This window comes from Lithobates pipiens, unplaced genomic scaffold (genome assembly GCF_037356315.1).
Source record: "Lithobates pipiens isolate NorthernLeopardFrog02 unplaced genomic scaffold, aLitPip1_a1.2 Scaffold_16, whole genome shotgun sequence".
Classification (NCBI taxonomy): Eukaryota; Metazoa; Chordata; class Amphibia; order Anura; family Ranidae; genus Lithobates; species Lithobates pipiens.
The window spans coordinates 160,751,112-160,771,084 of record NW_027507748.1 but is presented as its reverse complement, the minus strand read 5'-3'; the positions used below and the strand labels follow the sequence as shown (position 1 = coordinate 160,771,084).

The 19,973-nt window shown below is 45.0% G+C and overlaps 1 long non-coding RNA gene across 1 annotated transcript in view; it reads right to left on the bottom strand.

Moving 5' to 3' along the window:
• The window catches only part of LOC143982203 (uncharacterized), a 144,162-nt gene that overhangs the window by 87,287 nt on the left and 36,902 nt on the right, over positions 1 to 19,973 (bottom strand). Inside the window, exon 2 of the long non-coding RNA XR_013274416.1 lies at positions 18,875 to 18,940. This is a non-coding gene — a long non-coding RNA (uncharacterized LOC143982203). The remainder of the gene's footprint in view (positions 1 to 18,874; positions 18,941 to 19,973) is intronic.

The window sequence follows — 19,973 nt, the reverse complement described above, 5'->3', positions numbered from 1 at the left end:
CTGCTCCTGTGTTGGCACATCCTGATCCTACGTTACCTTTTATCCTTGAGGTTGATGCTTCTGAGACTGGAGATGGTGCCCTTCTGTCTCAACATCCTACATCTGAGAGCGCTATGCATCCTTGTGGCTACTTTTCCAAGAAATTGTTACCTGCGGAGAGCAATTATTAGACTGGTAATAGAGAGCTGTTGGAGATCGTTTTAGCCCTTAAAGAATGGAGACATCTACTCAAAGGCACCACTGTGCCGGTTCTCATTCTTACTGACCATACGAATCTCACATTTTTGTCTGAGGCTAAATGCCTCTCTCCCAGAAGGGCGCAATGGGCTCTTTTCTTGTCAAGTTTCAATTACATTGTCTCATTCTTACCCAGTACTAAGAATGTAAGGGCTGACGCCTTGTCACAACAATTTTCCTCCACTTCCAAGTTGGAGTCGGTTCCGGTTCCTGTGATTCCTCCTGATCGTATTCTGGCTACGGTTCGCACCAGTCTCACTTCTCCTTTGGGTGACAAAATTCTTGCTGCTCAGGTCCATGCTCCTCCTGAGAAACCTTGTGACTGCTGCTTTGTCCCAGAGAGTCTCTGTACTGCTGTGGACCAGACTTACCATTCTCCCAAGGCAGCTGGCCACCTTGGGAAGAATCAACTCATTTGGGCCATTTCCCAACAATTCTGGTGGCCTAGTCTACGTGCTGATGTAGCTGCCTTCGTAGCAGCCTGTTCCGTGTGTGCTCAGAGTAAGACTCCACAGCACCTTCCAGTGGGCCTCCTACAACCCATACCCAATGGAGAGAGGCCCTGGACCAACCTATTGTGGAGTTACACAACTCCCAAGGCAAGGCTGTTATCCTTATGGTGGTTGACCGGTTCTCAAAGATGTGTCATTGTATTCCACTTAATTTTTGCCCCCTTCTAAGGAACTGGCTTCCATTTTTGTTCGGGAGATCTTTCGCTTACATGGGCTACCCAAGGTGATTATCTCGGACAGGTGTAGTCAGTCTGTTCCAGTTCTGGCGAGCCTTTTGTGCACAGTTGGGAATTCAGCTTGCTTTCCCCTCTGCATATCACCTGCAGTCTAATGGGGCCACAGAAGGAGCCAATCAGTCCTTGGAGCAATTCCTACATTGCTATGTTTCCGACCATCATAACAACTGGTCAGACCTATTACCGTGGGCAGCGTTTGCTCACAACAGTGCCTTGAATTCTGCTTCCCGATTGTCCAAGTTTATGGCGAATTATGGTTTCCAACCTTCCATGTTGCCTTGCTGGTTTGTTCCGCAAAGTATTCCTGCGGTAAAGGAGCATCTCTGTGATCTTCGTTCCACTTGGGCACAAGTCCAGGAGGCTTTGCGACATGCAGACGCCTGCCTGCGCCTTCTTACCAGGTTAGGGACCAGGTTAGGGACAGGGTCTGGTTGTCCTCTTGCAACCTCCGACTTCGTATTCCCTCTCTGAAGTTGACACCTCGGTTTATTGGGCCTTTCCATATTCTTCATGGGATTAACCCAGTGGCTTATGCATTAGACCTTCACATTGCTAGAGATGTTCTCCTGTGTTCCTGTTAAAGACTTGCTTGGCTGACATTCCTTCTGACTCCAGATCCTGCTTGCAGTTCTACTACACTCATCTCTGGCTCCCTGGCGTTTTGGCTTTTCTGACTACCCGTTCCGGTTCTTGAACTCTGGCTATGTTTTGACTACATTTACTCTGTTTACCTTTTTTATTATTATTAAACAAGTGCCATTTAACTGTACTTCTGTCTCAGTCTGATTCATGGTTTCTGACACTGCTCTATATACTCTGCCAAAAAATTGGGCCTTAGGCAGAACACTGTAAGCCCTCACAGTTACTCTTGTTGGGCGCAGGAACAAGCCCTGCTGTAAAATATTATATAAAAATTTTTATATTACATGCCCCTGTTAGACAGGGGCAGACAAATTGGGCCTTAGGTGTTGGTGGTGGTGGTGCCACAAAACTGTAACCCCTCACAGATACTCTTGGGTGCAGGAACAGGCCCTGCTTAACTATTATTTCAAAAATTGTTATTACATGCCCCTGTTAAACAGGGGCAGAAAAATTGGGCCTTTGGTTTTGGTGGTGCCACAACACTATAAGCCCCCACAGTTACTCTTGTTGGGCACAGGAATGGGCCCTACTGTGAAATATTATATCAAAAATTGTAATTACATGCCCCCGTTAAACAGGGGCAGCAAAATTGGGCCTTGGGTGGTGGTGGTGGTGCCCTAAACCAAAAATATTGTTGCAAACTAACATCATCAGATTGAGGAGGAATAGGATAGTCAGCATAGGCAGTCTTCAAGGGATCCCAGATCCATACCAAATTAAATGAGTTATTTCAGCATCAGGTGCTTGATAGCTGCTGATCCAAGACTAATTCATTTTTATAAATGTGAGCCTATCAACAGAGTCTGTGGACAGGCTCACTCTTTAAACCTTTACAAACACTCCAGCAGAACTGAATGTGCTTTCAGAAAGCACGTTGAATGCAGGACAGGCCAGTATCTTGATTGCATATTGAGCAAGTTCTAGCCAGTGGTCCATCCTCAAGACCCAGTAACCCAGGGGATGCTCATTTGGAAAGTTCTCCAAGTCTGCACTTGCCCCTAGATATTCCTGCACCATATAATGCAGATGCTGGCAATGGTTGCTTGAAACGATCAGACCTTGGCGCTGAAAAATTGTTTAAAGGCATCAGTCAGCCAGCCGTCTTCTCCACTGCTCTTTCTCTGACTGTATGCAGCCTCAGCAACACGTTGTCCAGCACCAGGAAATGGTAACCTCCCAGGATCTGGAAATGCATTACACAAACCTTTCTTCAAGGCCTTCTGAAGATGTTTCATCCTCTGCTCCCTCTGCAAAGGCAGAATGAGTTCTGCAACTTTACCCTTGTAGTGTGGATCAAGAAGGGTTGCAAGCCAGTAATGATCCCTCTCCTTGATACCATGAACCTTGTCACAGGCTTTGCAGAATCAGGGAGGCCATGCAATGTAAGTTTGCAGGGGCATTCAATTCTGAGTCTTCTGGGTCACTAAGGATCTCATTATCCGTAACTACCTCCTCCTAGCCACATACAACTGTTTTCTGGGGACTAAAAACCATCCCTTGAAGACTGCTGCTAAGAGTTATCTTCTACATCCATGTTGACAGAATCCTCCTCCTCTTCTTCCTGTGTGTTTTGCCAGCCCACAGGAATACTATCTGAATAAAGGGGGACTTGAGAGCAAAGGAAGTCCTCCTCTTCCTCCTGCTGTTCTGCCTTAAGTGCCCTGTCCATGATTCCACAAAGCGTGTGCTCCAGCAGGAAGACTAGAGGGACAGTGTCACTGATGAATTCATCGTCGCTGCTCACCATCCTTGTGGCCTCACATGGTGACAGGACAGTGCATTCATCCTTGATCAGTGGCCACTAGTGTGGCAAAAAGAATTGATGGCCATCTGCTGTGTGTGCAGCTGCTGCAGCATTGCCAACATTGAGTTCCACCTGGTGGTCATGTCACAAATGAGGCAGTTGGTGGGCAGGTTGCATTCCCTTTGAATGTCAGCCAGCAGAGCACTGGCATTATATGACCAGCGGAAATTGCCACAAACCTTTCTAGCTTACCTCAGGAGATCTTTTAAGCCTGGGTACCTGGTCAAGAACCGCTGCACTACCAAATTCAGGATGTATGCCAAACATGGAACATAGGTCAAGTGTCCCTGTCGGAGGGCAGAGAGAAGGTTTGTGCCATTGTCGCATACAACCATTCCTGGCTGAAGCTGGCATGGCATCAACCACCTCTGAGCCTGCCCCTGCAGACCAAGGGACAGTGGGGCTCCTGTCCCCTAGGCAGACCAACTCAAGAACTGCATGACATCTTTTAGCCTGACTGCTTGCATAGCCTATTGAATGCTTACGGAGCACTGCTGGTTCAAAGGATAAATCTGCAGAAGAGGCCATAGCGGAAGAAGAAGAGGAGGGGGTGGAGGAGAGAGCTGTGGCAGAATCACCACTAGCATTTTGGAGGTATGGTGGCGGAGCAAGCTCCAACAATACTGAACTCTGTCCTGAATCCTTCCCAACTGCCAGCAGAGGTACCCGTTGTGCTGTGAAGGAAAGGTAACATCCCTGCCCATGCCTACTGGACCATGAGTCAGCAGCAATAGCAACCTTACTGCTGACCACCCTGTCCAACGAGGCTAAAACATTACCTTCCACATGTGGGTGGAGAGTCGGTATGGCCTGCCTTGAGAAGAAATGGTGTTGGAACCTGCCACTGAGGTACAGCATATTCCACAAATACACAAAAGGGGGCAGAGTCTACCAGCTGAAAAGGCAGCAGCTGCAGTGCTAGCAGTTTGACCAAGCTAGCATTTAGACCCTGAGCATGTGGATGGCTGGAGTATGGTTTAACAACTGGGGTAGGGAAATTTGCCTGCTAAAATCAATTGGTGGTGCTACTGCTAGCAGATTGGCTGCAAGTACTTGGGACACCTATTGCTATACCTTTATTCCTCTTAGTGCAGGTTTGAGAGGACTGGAGGTATAGTAGGGTTGGAGATCCCAGATGAGGAGCAATGAGAAGTCCATCTGTTTCTATGTTGTGCTCTTGTGCTCTTTCAAGTGCTGTTGCCAATGAACTGCATGTCAGGTCATCATATGTCTGGTCAAGCATGTGGTGCCCAAGCGTCCACACTTGATCTGCTTCAGACATAGGTTGAAAACAGCAATGGTGCGATCTGCTGCACATGTGTCAAAAAAGGCCCACACTAATTAACTTTTAAAAGTCAGCGGGGTGTCAGCAGCGCCCTGCACCTGCGGAGCTCTGCTGTGTGATGCAATAGGGTGACTGCCCTCTAGAGGACATACTTCCTCATTGGAGTTGTGCCTCCTCCTCCTCACTTTCCTCCTCTCTTCTCTCTGCACCCAAGTACAGTCAGTGACCTTATCATCCCCTCCCTCCCCATCACTGGGGCAAACTTGGCAGTATGCTGCAGCTGGGGGAACATGACTGTCAGTTTCTTGTCCCTCTGTGGCACACCCTCTCTCTAGGCTCATGTTACTCCCTTCCTCAACCTGTGAACCAACTTTGGAGCCTTCAAATCACGGCACATCTTCCAGCAGCACATAACCAACAAAGTGGTCGAATAATTCTGGGGACTCTTCCATGCATGATGGGGAGGCTACGGAAGGAGTGACTGTGGACAAGGAGCTGGTGGAATAGGCTGCTTTGGGAGCTGCATTGGAAGGCAAACTACTCTGAGCGTGGGTGACAGAGGATGTGGAGGATGAGCACAGCTAGCTTCATTATCCACTCCACCAACTCTTTCTGCATGTTATGGCTCAATAACACAGCCAGCAGCAGCAAATAAGGACAAGCGTGCCCCGCGGCCGCCTTCAGAGGATGCACCATGTCCACGACCACCACTGTTGACTGTAAACATAGAGGCTGCTTGCCCTCTTTTAGTGGCCTGTGAGCATCTGCCTCTCCTTGGTGGCCTTCCGGACATGATGTATTTTTTGTTTTGCAACACCATACTACACTGTATTTGATACTGTGTACATGCCTGAAGTGTATTATAAAGTATACACCACTGAATACACTGCATATATTAGGCTACACTGAATGCAGAGTATGTATGTATGTATATATATATATATATATATATATATATATATATATATATATATATATATATATATATATATATATATATATATATATATATATATATATATATATATATATATATATATATATATATATATATATATACACACACACACATATATACACAGTATACAGTATCTCAAATGTGTGACAACACTGAAGAAATGACACTTTTTTACAATGTAATGTAGTGAGTGCACAGCTTGAATAACAGTGTAAATTCGCTGTCCCCTCAAAATAACTCAACACAGAGCCATTCGTTTCTAAACCGTTGGCAAGAAAAGTGACTACACTCCTAAGTTAAAATGTCCAAATTGGGCCCAATAAGCCATTCCCCCCGGTGTCATGTGACTCGTTAGTGTGCACAGGTAGCCTCAAGTGTGCACAGGTAGCAGATGTGTTACCGCTCTCACTCTCTTATACTGGTAACTGGAATTTCAACATGGCACCTCATGACAAAGAACTCTCTGAGGATCTGAAAAAAAAAATTGTTGCTCTACATAAAGATGGCCTAGGCTATAAGAAGATTGCCAAGACCCTGAAACTGAGCTGCAGAATGGTGGCCAAGACCACACAGTGGTTTAACAAGACAGGGTCCACTGAAAACAGGCCTCGCCATGGTCGATCAAAGAGGCTGAGTGCACGTGCTCAGCGTCATATCCAGAGATTGTCTTTGGGAAATCAACATATGAGTCCTGCCAGCATTGATGCAGAGGTTGAAGGGGCGGGGAGGGGGTCAGCCTGTCAGTGGTCAGACCATACACCGCACACTACATCAAATTGGTCTGCATGGCTGTTGTACTAGAAGGAAGCCTCTTCTAAAGATGCACAAGACAGCCCAGAAAACTGTTTGCTGAAGAAAAGCAGACTAAGGACATGGATTACTGGAACCATGTCCTGTCGTCTGATGAGACTAAGATAAACTTATATACTGTATTTGATACTGTGTACACCGCCTGCCACTAAATGAATAACCTGCCTGCTTAACCTAACTCGGCCACTGTGTAAACTGCCCTATATAGTGTGAGGCATGGACTTAGTCTCCCTGACTCCCTGAGCCATGATTGGCCAAAGACACCCTGCCTTTGGCCAATTATGGCTCTATTAGCAGAGCGTGCTGTGATTGGCAAAAGCATGCTGGTCAGGTGGATGCTTTGGCCAATCATCATACAGGAATGCACTGCAATCTTGCAGTGCATTATGGGACGTTCCGCAGTACTCACATTTCCTGCAAAAGCCCCATATGTTTTTTTTTTTTTTTTTTAGAACAAACACCCAATGTTCGAGCGGGCTCATCTCTAGCCAATGGTTGCACAGGTTAATGTGACACACCATTTGTCAATTATCATACAACAATGCTAAATATGCCTCTAAACTAAATAAAGTTCAATCAGCCATTATGCTAAAGGTTAACCCCAAAGTTCTCCTCTGGTTGATGATGCATCATAATTAATTATTGAAAGTGCAAAGGGCAGCACAACATCACAATGCATTATGCAAATTTCTAGTCCAAACTTTATACTGATATGTATATTTTGCAGAATCACACTTGTGAAGAAGAAAAGGAAGGCTCTATTGCCAAGTGTTTATAACTAAAAGCAAACTTGGCAACATCTTCAATGCTATAAAATTCTGCAACCTCACCAGTGTTCATTTTAACGCAAACGTTAAATGAATCTTCATCACAGCAGGTGCCTCCGGACTCAAATATTATTCCATACACATTACGTTATTACATTTACCTAAGTTCCATTGAAAGCAAAGTGGAAAACATTTACGTATGATCAATGTTTCCATTTGTACATTTCAGTAAATATTCTTTTTCCATTTATTATTATTTAGCTTCTCTTGGATAATGTCAAAGTTAGCGGTATGTCTATATTATGTCTCACATTAATATTTTAAAAACCCTCAATTTAAAGGACACATAATTATCACAATATCTTACTAGGCTGTTCAAAGCTTAAAAGGAAATGATAACCATAAATTATATGAAATTCCACTTTTTTCAAGCCCTTTATGCCAAAACAATTTAGAGAAATAAAAAAGCAAACAAACTTGTAGGGAAAAAAGATTTGTAAATATGCTTACTTCTGCCTTCCACACTAGGGATGAGCTTCATGTTCGAGTCGAACATACGTTCGACTCGAACATCGGCTGTTCGCCCGTTCGGCGAATTCCGAACGTTATGGGCCGTTCGCGCGAAATTTGTGTGGCGCTCACGGCCCACAATGCACTGCGTCATCGCAGTGCATTGCTGGCTCATGATTGGCCAAGCATGCACTGTGACCCCGCATGCTTGGCCAATCACAGCGCCAGCAGCGAGGAGAGCCATGATTGGCCACAGGCAGGATGCCTGTGGCCAATCATAGCTCAGGCTGTGTAGTACACGCCCCACACTATATAAGGCCGCCAGCGCGGCGGCCTAGTGTAGTGTGTTGGCGTCTGAAGCAGTTAGTGGGTGTTCTGTGTACCTTCAACATAGTACACACCGATCGTTATCGGACGATTTTTGATCTTGCTCTTCTGTAGTGGTTGTTGTCTGCTTGCCCTGACCGCAGTATACACCGCTATATTCACCTCACCTATATAGCTAGTGATCTATCTTTTATAATAGAGCTTGCAATCAGTAGTGTTAGGAGATTGTGCGTGCTGTCTGCGTGCTCTGTACCCAGTACACACCGCTATATCCACCTACATAGCTCTTCTCTATTTGAGCCCACTTGCCATCTGCAGGAGTTATTGGAAGTTGTGTGTGCCTCCAGCACAGCACAGTATACATCTGTATATACCCCTTTATCTCTGGTGTTCTATAATAAAGGCATCTGCAGGAGTTAGTGGGTTTTTTGTGCCTCCAGCACAATATACACCTGTATCTACCCTTTATTGCTGTTCTCTAATAGAGCCATCTGCAGGGCTTAGTGGGTGTTGTGTGACTCCATTACACTGCTGTTTTACCCAACTCCCTTCAGGCCATTACCATGTCTGGAAGGCCAGCAAGGAGAGGCAGACAGGCGCGAGCCGATAAAAGAGGGCAAGCAGGCTCTCTGTCTAGAGACAACAGTGCCGGTCGTGGACGCGGTGCATTGTCATCAGCACGTGGCCATGGGACACGCTTGTCCTTCTTTTCGGCAGCTGGACATGTTGAACCGCAACATGCCAATGACTTGGTAGAGTGGATGACCAAGCCCTCTTCATCCTCCTCATCCTCTCTCACCCAGTCTCAGGGTACTAGCAAAGCAGCTGCCAACGCATCCTCTTCCCTCGTCTCAATGTCATCATCAGTGACTCCTTCCCTAGACCCACCACGTCCTCCTGAGGAGTCTCCTGAACTCTTTGAGCACAGTGTTGGGTACATGCTCCAGGAGGATGCCCAGTGTTTTGTAGCCTCTGATGATGACACTCAGCTAGAGGAAGGCAGTAGCGTGAATGCAGAGAGAGGGGATGCTCAAGAAGGACAGCAATCTGGCAGTCATGTTCCACAAGCTGCAGCATATTGCCAGGTTTGCTACAGCAATGAAGAGGGAGGGGATGATGAGGGCACTGACTCCATGTGGGTGCCTGGTAGGAGAGAGGAGGAGGAGGAGGAGGAGGCACATGTCCAACAAGGCAGGATGTCCTCCGGGGGCCAGCTTAGGGGCAGCACACTGACTGAATCACACCGCAGAGCTCCGCCTGTGCAGGGCGCTGCCTCTGCGCGTTATTCTAAAAGTTCTTTGGTGTGGGCCTTTTTTGAGACGAGTGCATCAGATCGCACCGCTGCTATTTGCAACATATGTCTCAAGCGTATCTCGCGTGGCCAAAACATCAGCCGCTTGGGCACCACATGCTTGACCAGACATATGTTGACCTGCCATGCAGCTCATTGGCAAGCGTACTTCAAAGACCCACACCAGAGAACAAAGCGGACCTCTCCTTGCTCCTCATCAGCTGGCATCTCCAACCCCACTAGACCTTCAGTCCTCTCTGAAACCTGCTCTGAGAGGAATGAAGGTGTAGAATTAGGTGTGTCACAGCCAAGTGCTTCCGGGCACTCTGCTAGCAGTACACCCACGTCCGATTATAGCAGGCAAATGTCCCTGCCCCAGCTGCTGGACCGGCGATAGAAGTTCACTCCCAGCCATCCACATGCCCAGTGGTTGAATGCTAGCTTGGTTAAATTGCTAGCACTTCAACTGCTGCCTTTTCAGTTGGTAGACTCGGCCCCCTTCGGTGAGTTTGTACAATGTGCGGTTCCTCAGTGGCAGGTCCCCAAACGCCACTTTTTCTCACGGAAGGCGATTCCGGCTCTCTACCGGCATGTGGAAGGCAATGTCCTTGCCTCGCTGGACAGGGCGGTCAGCGGTAAGGTGCATATTACCGCTGACTCATGGTCCAGCAGGCATGGACAGGGACGTTACCTGTCTTTCACGGCCCATTGGGTCCCTCTTCTGGCAGCTGGGAAGGATGCAGGACAAGGTGCAGTAGTGTTGGAGGTTGTTCCGCCACCACGCCTCCAAAATGCTACTATTGGTTGTGACACACCTCTCTCCTCCACCCCCTCCTCTTCTTCTTCCTCCATGGCCTCTTCCAGTGCTCTGTCCTCAGAACCAGCGGTGCTCCGTAGGCGTTCCAGGGGCTACGCAAGTACGCAGGCAAAACGATGCCATGCCGTGCTTGCGCTGGTTTGTTTGGGGGACAGGAGCCACACTGGGGCGGATGTTTTGTCAGCTCTGCAGGGGCAGGCCGAGAGGTGGTTTACGCCACGCCAGCTTAAGCCAGGAATGGTGGTTTGCGACAATGGCACCAACCTCCTCTCCGCCCTCCGACAGGGACAACTGACCCATGTGCCCTGTGTAGCTCACGTCCTTAACCTGGTGGTGCAGCGGATCTTGGGCAGGTACCCCGGCTTACAGGATGTCCTGAAGCAGGCCAGGAAAGTCTGTGTGCATTTCCGCCGATCATTTAATGCCTGTGCTCGGCTGGCTGAGCTCCAAAAGGAGTTGAACCTGCCCAAGAACCGGCTTATATGTGACATGCCCACCAGGTGGAACTCAACGTTGGCCATGCTGCAGCGGCTGCACACGCAGCAGAGGGCCATCAATGAGTACCTGTGCGACTACGGCACCAGGACAGGGTCAAGGGAGCTCGGTTTTTTCTCACCACGCCAGTGGGGCATGATCAGGGATGCATGCACTGTCCTGTCACCGTTTGAGTAGGCCACAAGGATGGTGAGCAGTGACAGTGCATGCATCAGTGACACTGTACCTCTTGTCCACCTCTTGGAGCATACGCTGCGTGGAATAATGGACAGGGCAATTGAGGCAGAACAGAGGCAGGAAGAGGAGGAGTTCCTTGCCTCTCAAGGCCCCCTTTATCCAGACAGTGTTCCTGCTGTGCCACCCATCACACAGGAAGAGGATGAGGAGGAGGAAGAGGAGGAGAAGGATGATTGTGTCAGCATGGAGGTGGAGGCTGGCACTCAGGATCAGCAGCAGCAGCAGTCTTGTAGGGATGATTTAAAGTCCCAAGAAACACGTGGACTTGTACGTGGCTGGGAGGAGGTAGCTGTGGATCATGTTGTCCTTAGTGACCCAGAGGACTCCGGACCGAATGCCTCAGCTAACCTACGCTGCATGGCCTCCCTGATCCTGCAAAGCCTGCGGAAGGATCCTCGTATTCTTCGGATCAAGGAGAGGGACCATTACTGGCTGGCCACTCTCCTTGATCCACGGTACAAGGGTAAGGTTGCCGACCTTATCTTGCCATCGCAGAGGGAGCAGAGGATGAGACATCTCCGGGAGGCCTTGCAGAAAGGTCTGTGCAACGCGTTCCCAGAGACTGGGAGGTTACAAACTCCTGGTCCTGGACAATGTGTTGCTGAGGCATCGGTCAGAAGGAGCGGTGGAGAAGGTGGCCGTCTGACTGATGCTTTCAGACAATTTTTTAGTCCGCAGCCCCAAGGTATGATCGGTTCCAGCAACCATCGCCAGCGTCTGATTTACATGGTGCAGGAATCCCTAGGGGCAAGGTCAGACTTGGACACCTTTCCCACCGAAAATCCTCTGGCTTACTGGGTCTTGAGGATGGATCACTGGCCAGAGCTTGCACAGTATGCAATTGAGCTACTTCCTGCATCCAGCTTTCTTTCGGAACGCACCTTCAGTGCTGCTGGTGGCTTTGTTACCAATCACAGGGTGCGCCTGTCCACCAAATCAATTGATCGACTGTCCTTCATCCAGATGAATCAGTCTTGGATCACCCACAGCTACCAAGCACCTGAAGCTGATGTAACCGAATAATTTTTTTTGAAATATCACATCCCTTCAAGACTGCCTATGCTGATGCTGAGTGACTGTCCTGTTATGTTGATTGTCTATCCTCTTCCTCCTCCGCTGATATGTTGGAAGAACATTTCTGGCTCTGGGTGATGCCATCAGCCCAATTTTTCTGCCCCTGTTTAACAGGGGCGTTTAATTACAATTTTTGATGCAATGCTTTGCAGCAGGGCTAATTCCTGCAATACAACTAGAGTATATGGGAGAGGTTGCAGTGTGGTGGCACCAGCACCAGTGCCTAAGGCCCAATTTTTCTGCCCCTGTTCAACAGGGGCGTTTAATTACAATTTTTGATGCAATGCTTTGCAGCAGGGCTAATTCCTGCAATAAAACAAGAGTATATGGGAGAGGTTGCAGTGTGGTGGCACCAGCACCAGTGCCTAAGGCCCAATTTTCTGCCCCTGTTCAACAGGGGCGTTTAATTACAATTTTTGATGCAATGCTTTGCAGCAGGGCTAATTCCTGCAATAAAACAAGAGTATATGGGAGAGGTTGCAGTGTGGTGGCACCAGCACCAGTGCCTAAGGCCCAATTTTTCTGCCCCTGTTTAACAGGGGCGTTTAATTACAATTTTTGATGCAATGCTTTGCAGCAGGGCTAATTCCTGCAATAAAACTAGAGTATATGGGAGAGGTTTCAGTGTGGTGGCACCAGCACCAGTGCCTAAGGCCCAAATTTTCTGCCCCTGTTCAACAGGGGCGTTTAATTACAATTTTTGATGCAATGCTTTGCAGCAGGGCTAATTCCTGCAATAAAACAAGAGTATATGGGAGAGGTTGCAGTGTGGTGGCACCAGCACCAGTGCCTAAGGCCCAATTTTTCTGCCCCTGTTTAACAGGGACATGTAATTACAATTCTTGATATAATATTTCACAGGAGGGCCCGTTCCTGTGCCCACCCAGAGTAACTGTGAGGACTTATAGTGTTGTGGCACCAGCACCAAAACCACCAAAGGTCAATTTTTCTACCACTGTTCAACAATGGCATGTAATTACAATTCTTGATATAATCGTTCACAGCAGGGCGCTCCAGCGCCCACCAAGAGTCACTTTGAGGGCTTACAATGTTGTGGCAAAACCAACACCTTGTTCCGCCATTTCTGCAGAGCATATAGGGCAGGCCCCTACTTTCAAACATCCAACTTACAAACATCTCCTACTTGCAAACGTAAGGAGACAACAGAAAGTGAGATGAAAAAAGATGGACGACAAAACAAATTATACAGGGGTGATAGCCCTTCCCTATGTTTTCCAAAAAGCTTAAAAATAGTTTTTTTGACTGGAGCTACACTTTAAAAATGTACCAGTTGAAAATTACAAATAGATTCAACTTAACACAACAAACCTACACAGTCCCTGTCTTGTTTGCACCACCTGTATACTGCTGTTCTGAGTATATAGGGCCTGGGGGCCACACGCATTTCCTTTTTTTAATATGGGTACTGGGTTCCCCTTAATATGCGTACAAGACCCAAAGGGGCTGGTAATAGGCAGGGAGGGCTACCCATGCCATTGTTCTCAATGATTTTCAACCATATTGCAGGAACCAGATATAACATTAAAACCGCAAGCAGTTTTAAATGGTGTTATTTCCGTTTAATGTCATTTTGTGCAGGGACTGTTCTAAACACGGGAAACACGTGGCACTTCACAGGCATACTACAGACACCCCCCAGGCACCATATTTAAAGGAATATTTCACTTTTTTTTCACTTTAATCGTCATTAAAATCAGTGCTCCCACCAAAACGGCCATTTTTAAAAACATTTTAGGCATTGACCCATGTCCCCTGGGGCAGGAGCCAGGTCCCCAAACCCTTTTTAGGACAGTATCTTGCATATTAGCCGTTAAAATTAGCACTTTTAATTTCGAACGTTCGAGTCCCATAGACTTCAATGGGGTTCTAAAGTTCATACGAATTTGGGGTCCGTTCGAAAGTTCTGGTGCGAACCAAACCGGGGGGTGTTCGGCTCATCCCTATTCCACACACTCTTTTTAGGTGAGATTCCGAAGAAATCTCGTGAAAAGACAATATAGCAAAATGCAGGTGTGCTTTTTCAGGTTTCCTGGGGATCTTGTGGGAGCGACGGTAGAATCACCACATTTTTCGTCATTTTTCTTCGTCGTAAATGTTGTACATCACTGCGTTCTTGAGGTTTGGAATTTCCGACAAGATTTGTGTGACCGTGTGTATCCAAGACAAGTTTGAGCCAACATCCATTGGAAAAAATCCATGGATTTTTTTGTCGTAATGTCTGATCGTTTGTACGGGGCATGACTTTTCTAACAAGCTGTTTCTTTTTCTAGATAGTTTTTGCAAAGGGGGGCTGTAAAAAAATGAGCTCAAATGAGTTTTTTGCGCAAAAGTCAGTCTTAAAGCAACCCTGTCGAGTAATAAATGCTTTTCTTAATAAACTATACCCCTCCTCCTGCCTGCATTGCTCAACAAAGCAGGAAGTTGTAGGACTTGTTCACACCATAATGGGCATAAAATGCACAAAAAACGCATATGCTTTTATGAATTTTTATGTGTGTTGACATGCGTTTTATTGTGTTTTGAAGATTTTTCTTAACCCTATGTCCTCTGATGTCACTTCCTTTTCTTTCTGTGGGTCAAGAAAGTGAAAGAGCACATGTCTTGTGACTTTTTTTTTGTGTGCTATGTCTGCCTTGATTGTTGTTATGGTGATTGCTTTACTGAGGATTAGGAGAAGATTGAGGCATCATAAATGTCACTTTTGGGTTGATTTGTTAATATCAATTTGAAACAAAAGGCAGGTTTTGGAACTGATACCATGATCTGCAAGTTCACCCAGACAAATTATTTTCGTACATGTGCATGTTTATTGAAAGGTTAGTATCAAAATGCACTGCAAGTTTTTTTGCACACAAAGTCCATGTTCTTTATTTATCAAGCTTAGGAGACTACAGTAAGGCATGGAGACTAATGAATGGCACAGGGAGTAAGAAATGTAAGTATATGTGAATATTCATTTTAATTATCATATCATTACAGTTTATTATGAATACACAATCATGTGCAGATAGAATAATATAACAAGATTTTAACATGGATAGCTGTATGAAGTGAATATTCATGCAAAAGACAGATTTATAAAAGATTTGAAACAAAAAATTAAATTCTGAATTGCTTGCTTAACCCTGTTTTGTCGGGCATATGCATGAATCAGGCAGCACAAAGGTAAGTCTGTGCTTCCACATAAATGCATTGCTGTTTTTGTAGGGAGCATGCAAAGTCAGGGTGCTGGGGCATATGCTTGGGTATGCTTCAGACACAAACCTGCATTACACATAGGAAGATGCCCTGAGTTCTAACATCGTCACTTCTGGTTACGGTGGAACATGCACTGGTTACGACCAATAATTTTACTTGCTTTCTACATGCCTGTATTTTACTGCTGTCCTGTAAATACCTTTTGCTTGCGCAATAATTGAATAGCGTTGCAGTACTTCACTATTGGCTCCCTTTTTATCCTTGTTTTGGTTAACATCGTTTGGTTAACACCACGTTGGGGTTCTCAGAAAAGCTGTGTGATCTACAATGTTCCCCAGATGTAAAACATTTTTGACCCCCAGACTGAAAAGCTGGGGGTCAATGATTTCTGGTGAATAGAGACACAGGAGGGATATGTGTCACATCACAGAGTGAAGTTTGGAGAACTAGCACTTTGATGAAGATTGGCGCACGGGAGCACTTAATATTGCACATTACTAGCAATATATGTTTATTTACACTGTTGGATTTTTTTATATCACTTTTTTTGCTTACTGAGTTGCAAGTGCTGTATTTATGTTGTATTATTAATTCGAGTAGCACTTTGTGTATAGCAGCTGCAATATTTTTGTTTTTTCACTTCATGTGTATCCTAGCGCAAGTTAATTTATCCTATTAACATATGATATAACAGCCCAACCTATTTCATTTAGAATTAGGATATAATTAATTTTAAATATGCTATCAAGGTTTGGAGTGAGATATATTTCCAAAGATCTCAATTTATCTTGCTGCCACTAGTAAGGTAATTATGAACCATTGTGAAAGCTCAGAGGTGGGGAGAATAGCATTCATATTTTCAGATTAAGATAAATTAATCTGAAAATGTAAAAATTCACATTAGAATTCTAGCCCTTTTAGAAGGTTAGGAATAGATATGGGTACCTGTTGAATAATAAAGATGATATCATCAGAATAAACTGCCAGCTTATATTCTTGATGCTTAACCGCTTCAATACCAGGCACTTACGCTCCTTCCTGCCCAGGACAATTTTCAGCTTTCAGTGCTGTCACACTTTGAATAACAATTGCGCAGTCATGCAACACTATACTCAGTACATTTTCATCATTTTCTTCCCACAAATAGAGCTTTCTTTTGGTGGTATTTGATCACCTCCGCGGTTTTTATTTTTTTACTAAACAAACAAACATTTTTGAAAAAAATTAGTTTTTTTAGTTTCTGTCATAAAATTTTGTTTTCCCCTTCACTGACGGGCACTGATGAGGCAGCACTGATGGGCACTGATGTGTTGGCACTGATAAAGTGGCACTGATGAGGAGGCACTGATATATAGAATTGATGAGCACTGATAGGCGGCACAGATATGCAGCACTGATAGGCACCACTGATATGCAGCACTGATGGGCACAGATAGGTGGCACTGATGGGCACTGACATGCGGCACTGATGGGCACTGACAGCCGGCTGTGATGTGCACTGACAGGTGGCACTGATGGGCAGCACTGATGATGAGGTACTGATAAGTACTGACAGGTGTTACTGCTGGGCAGTGATTGTCATTGTGGTGGGCAGTTGATTGTGATTCTGCACTTATCTGCCTGGATGCTGTTGAACATAGTTTGTGACGTTACTTCATACTGCCACTGGGAGAATTCTTGTGCTTCCAAGCTCAAGTTCACCACTTCAGCTTTCTGGCACCTATGCCCTTCCTCTGCCCTTGCAGTCCCTGTCTCCGCTGCAAGGAGTGCTTGGACAGGAATTGTACAAGAGGCCATCCTTGTCATCTAGGACTTTACAGTCTTATACTTAACACCTGAAGCCGACTGCTGGGGAGAACACGTTACCGTACCAGAGTGCTCTTAGATTAAGTAAGTATAAGCATCTTTCCTTTACAGGGCAGTTAGTATAGGACTTAGAATGGTAGTGGGAGCAGGTATGAGGTTTTTACTAGACCAGATTTCACTAAGGGCACTTACCAATGTGGTCATTACAACTACTATCGATATGACATTGAACTTAAGAATTCCTTTAGAATGAGATCCATTACTATTTGTCTCACTTGGTATGCGTGGTGGTAGTGGTGGTGGTGGTTGACTGCACTTACAGATTGGAGGCCATGTTGGCTTGACTTAGCATCACTTCTGGTTTTGGGCACGGCCGTACGAAGCGATGTGTCCACTCCACCCCTAACCACTCCCAAACTCCACCGATGGCGCCCCCCCCAGCACCATACTGGCCTCCTCCTCTTTTTCCTATATAGGGGTTGGCTTGTGTAGGGGGTTTTGATGCTGGACTATCAGGTCTTTGGGAGACCCCGATACACACTGGGCTGGACTTTATACCCATTGCTGTTCAGGGGACAAGTGAACCCATTTGCCTTAGAGGAGATCTTTCCTTGTTGTAAGCACTAATTTTACTTGATGTGAGTTTATGGATGCAATGATAAGGCTAGATGACTGATGGATATCTACCTTTTTTATGCATAAGAAGCCCATACCTGTGGAACCATCTTGTGTTAATTACTCCATGTAGGAATTGTTTGTCCATTGGTTCGACACTGACCTGTTTTCAGGTTGGTTGTTATTAGGTTTCTCCCTTCTCATACACAGCTTATCTTATTTACTCTGAACTGGTTGATACCTGTTAGGTGCTTTGCCTTTCTTATACCATGTATATATTGGCCTTTGCTTGTGTTTTTTCTCTTTAAGATATGAGCAGACACACAAGTCTGTATGTATATCTGTATATCACCTTTTTTCTTCTCTCACTTCCCAGCCCTTTCCTCCCTCCTACTCGCAATGGAGGCAGCATGCACCCGACAGCTGATGGACAGCTGATGGAAACATCAGCTGCGGTGCAGACATCGCTGGACTCCAGGACAGGTAAGTGTCCAATTATTAAAAGTCAGCAGCTGCAGTATGTGCAGCTGCTGGCTTTTAATTTTTGCAGCGGTGGGCAAATCTCTGCTTGAATGCCACTGTTGAGAGATACCACAATGTTTTGAGTAAGTAAGTTGAAATTAAAATGATCAATAAATGTTAGGACAATCCTTGAATAAGAAATGTGTGTGTGAATTAAATGAGCAATACTTTTCTTTAGGATGGATTATTCTCCTTACATCCATTAATTGCAAATGATTTAAACTTTTTCTGATTAATCCTATATTGCCAATATAACACCTCCATGTAGCCCCTGGAGAGACCCAATAATGTTTTCAATGTTAACAGATAAAATGAGGGCCTCTTCCTTGAAATCATAGAATTTAGATAGCACCCATTGAAAAAATGGGTTCTGATTCAGACTGGAACAATATAATGTTACTATGGTATACAAAATATCATTCATATACTCTTTTATAAATAGAAACCTCCCTTCCAAGTCCACAATCTTGTCAGTGAGATAAAAATTACTTGTTAAACCCGATTTCAACCCCCTTGTTTAATTTATTATTAGATAAGCTGTGAAACCAGTAGGGGGATTGGTTCATTTAAAGATTCATTTTAGCTGATGACTTTAAGTAAGTTTCCTGTAGGCATACAATAGATGCAGAAAAATGCTTAAACTCACATAGGATTGCATGTGTTTTTATTGGTGAATAAAAACCCTTGACATATTACGAAATGACTCTTACCTTGACTGCATCAAACAAGCGCTGTTGAATGGTTAAGGTTCTACTCTCTCCTTGTTGCATTGCTTTCTGTTAAAAATAAAAAGAACACAAGGTCTTTTCCTGAGCGGGGGTATATAGTACCAAAAGAAAACAAAAAAAATCTATAACCAGGAAAGGTGGTAAAGTTACAGGTCCATCTAAGAACTGTGCAAGCAAATTTACATATTTTAGTGTGCATAGCTCTAGTTTAGGGTATCCCATAAAGTATCTTGTTTTCCACAGATATTGCTAAATATAATGTATACAATATTCAAAGGTGGAGATGCCAGTGTAAGTTATACATTTCAAGGCTGCAGAGTAAATAAAAACACAAAAGACAAATACATTTCAAACAGACCAATTCTGTAATTTTTACATATTACCTATCATTTTAATTATACTATACAATGCATTTGATACCTATGTACAATAAAGGGGCATTGTTGCCACCCCCTGCATTACCACAGGAGGGGCTACAGATAAAGGGGCACTACACCTGCCAACACATTGCTCATAGTAAGAGTCAGAAAGGACCTTTTAATCTACGTACTTGTTCTAGGTCAGTTTAAACATCATAACAGCTAGGCAACTAGCATTTCCAAGTGGGAGTTTATTTTAATATACTTTCTAAGTATGTTTACTTTAAGGAAGGGGACTCTGGATTCCTACCTAATTCATCTGGGTCTTCATCCAGAGCTACAATCCCTGCCCCCCAATCTGTCAACAACAACAAATTAATTGTAAATCTAACCTCTAACCAACTATCTCCAAATGAATTATCAGTCTTAAGGCTAGGACTTTCTGCTCAACTACCACTACAAATACAAAACTATTATGGATCTGTACCTTTTCGACAGAAATGTAACACACAAATACATGTTTGACACTGATAGGATCAGAAAAGGACAAGAAAGAGAATAAACAGATATAATGAAAAAATGTGTGATGCAGGACTTTGGAGCCCTGTGCGATCACATATTGCTGTTTAAAGAAAGTGGTGAAAGTGATGAGGAGTTTAGAGAGGAAAACGGACATGTCATAGTGAAGGAGCCAACTCAAAACAAATCTTTTAAAAACAAGT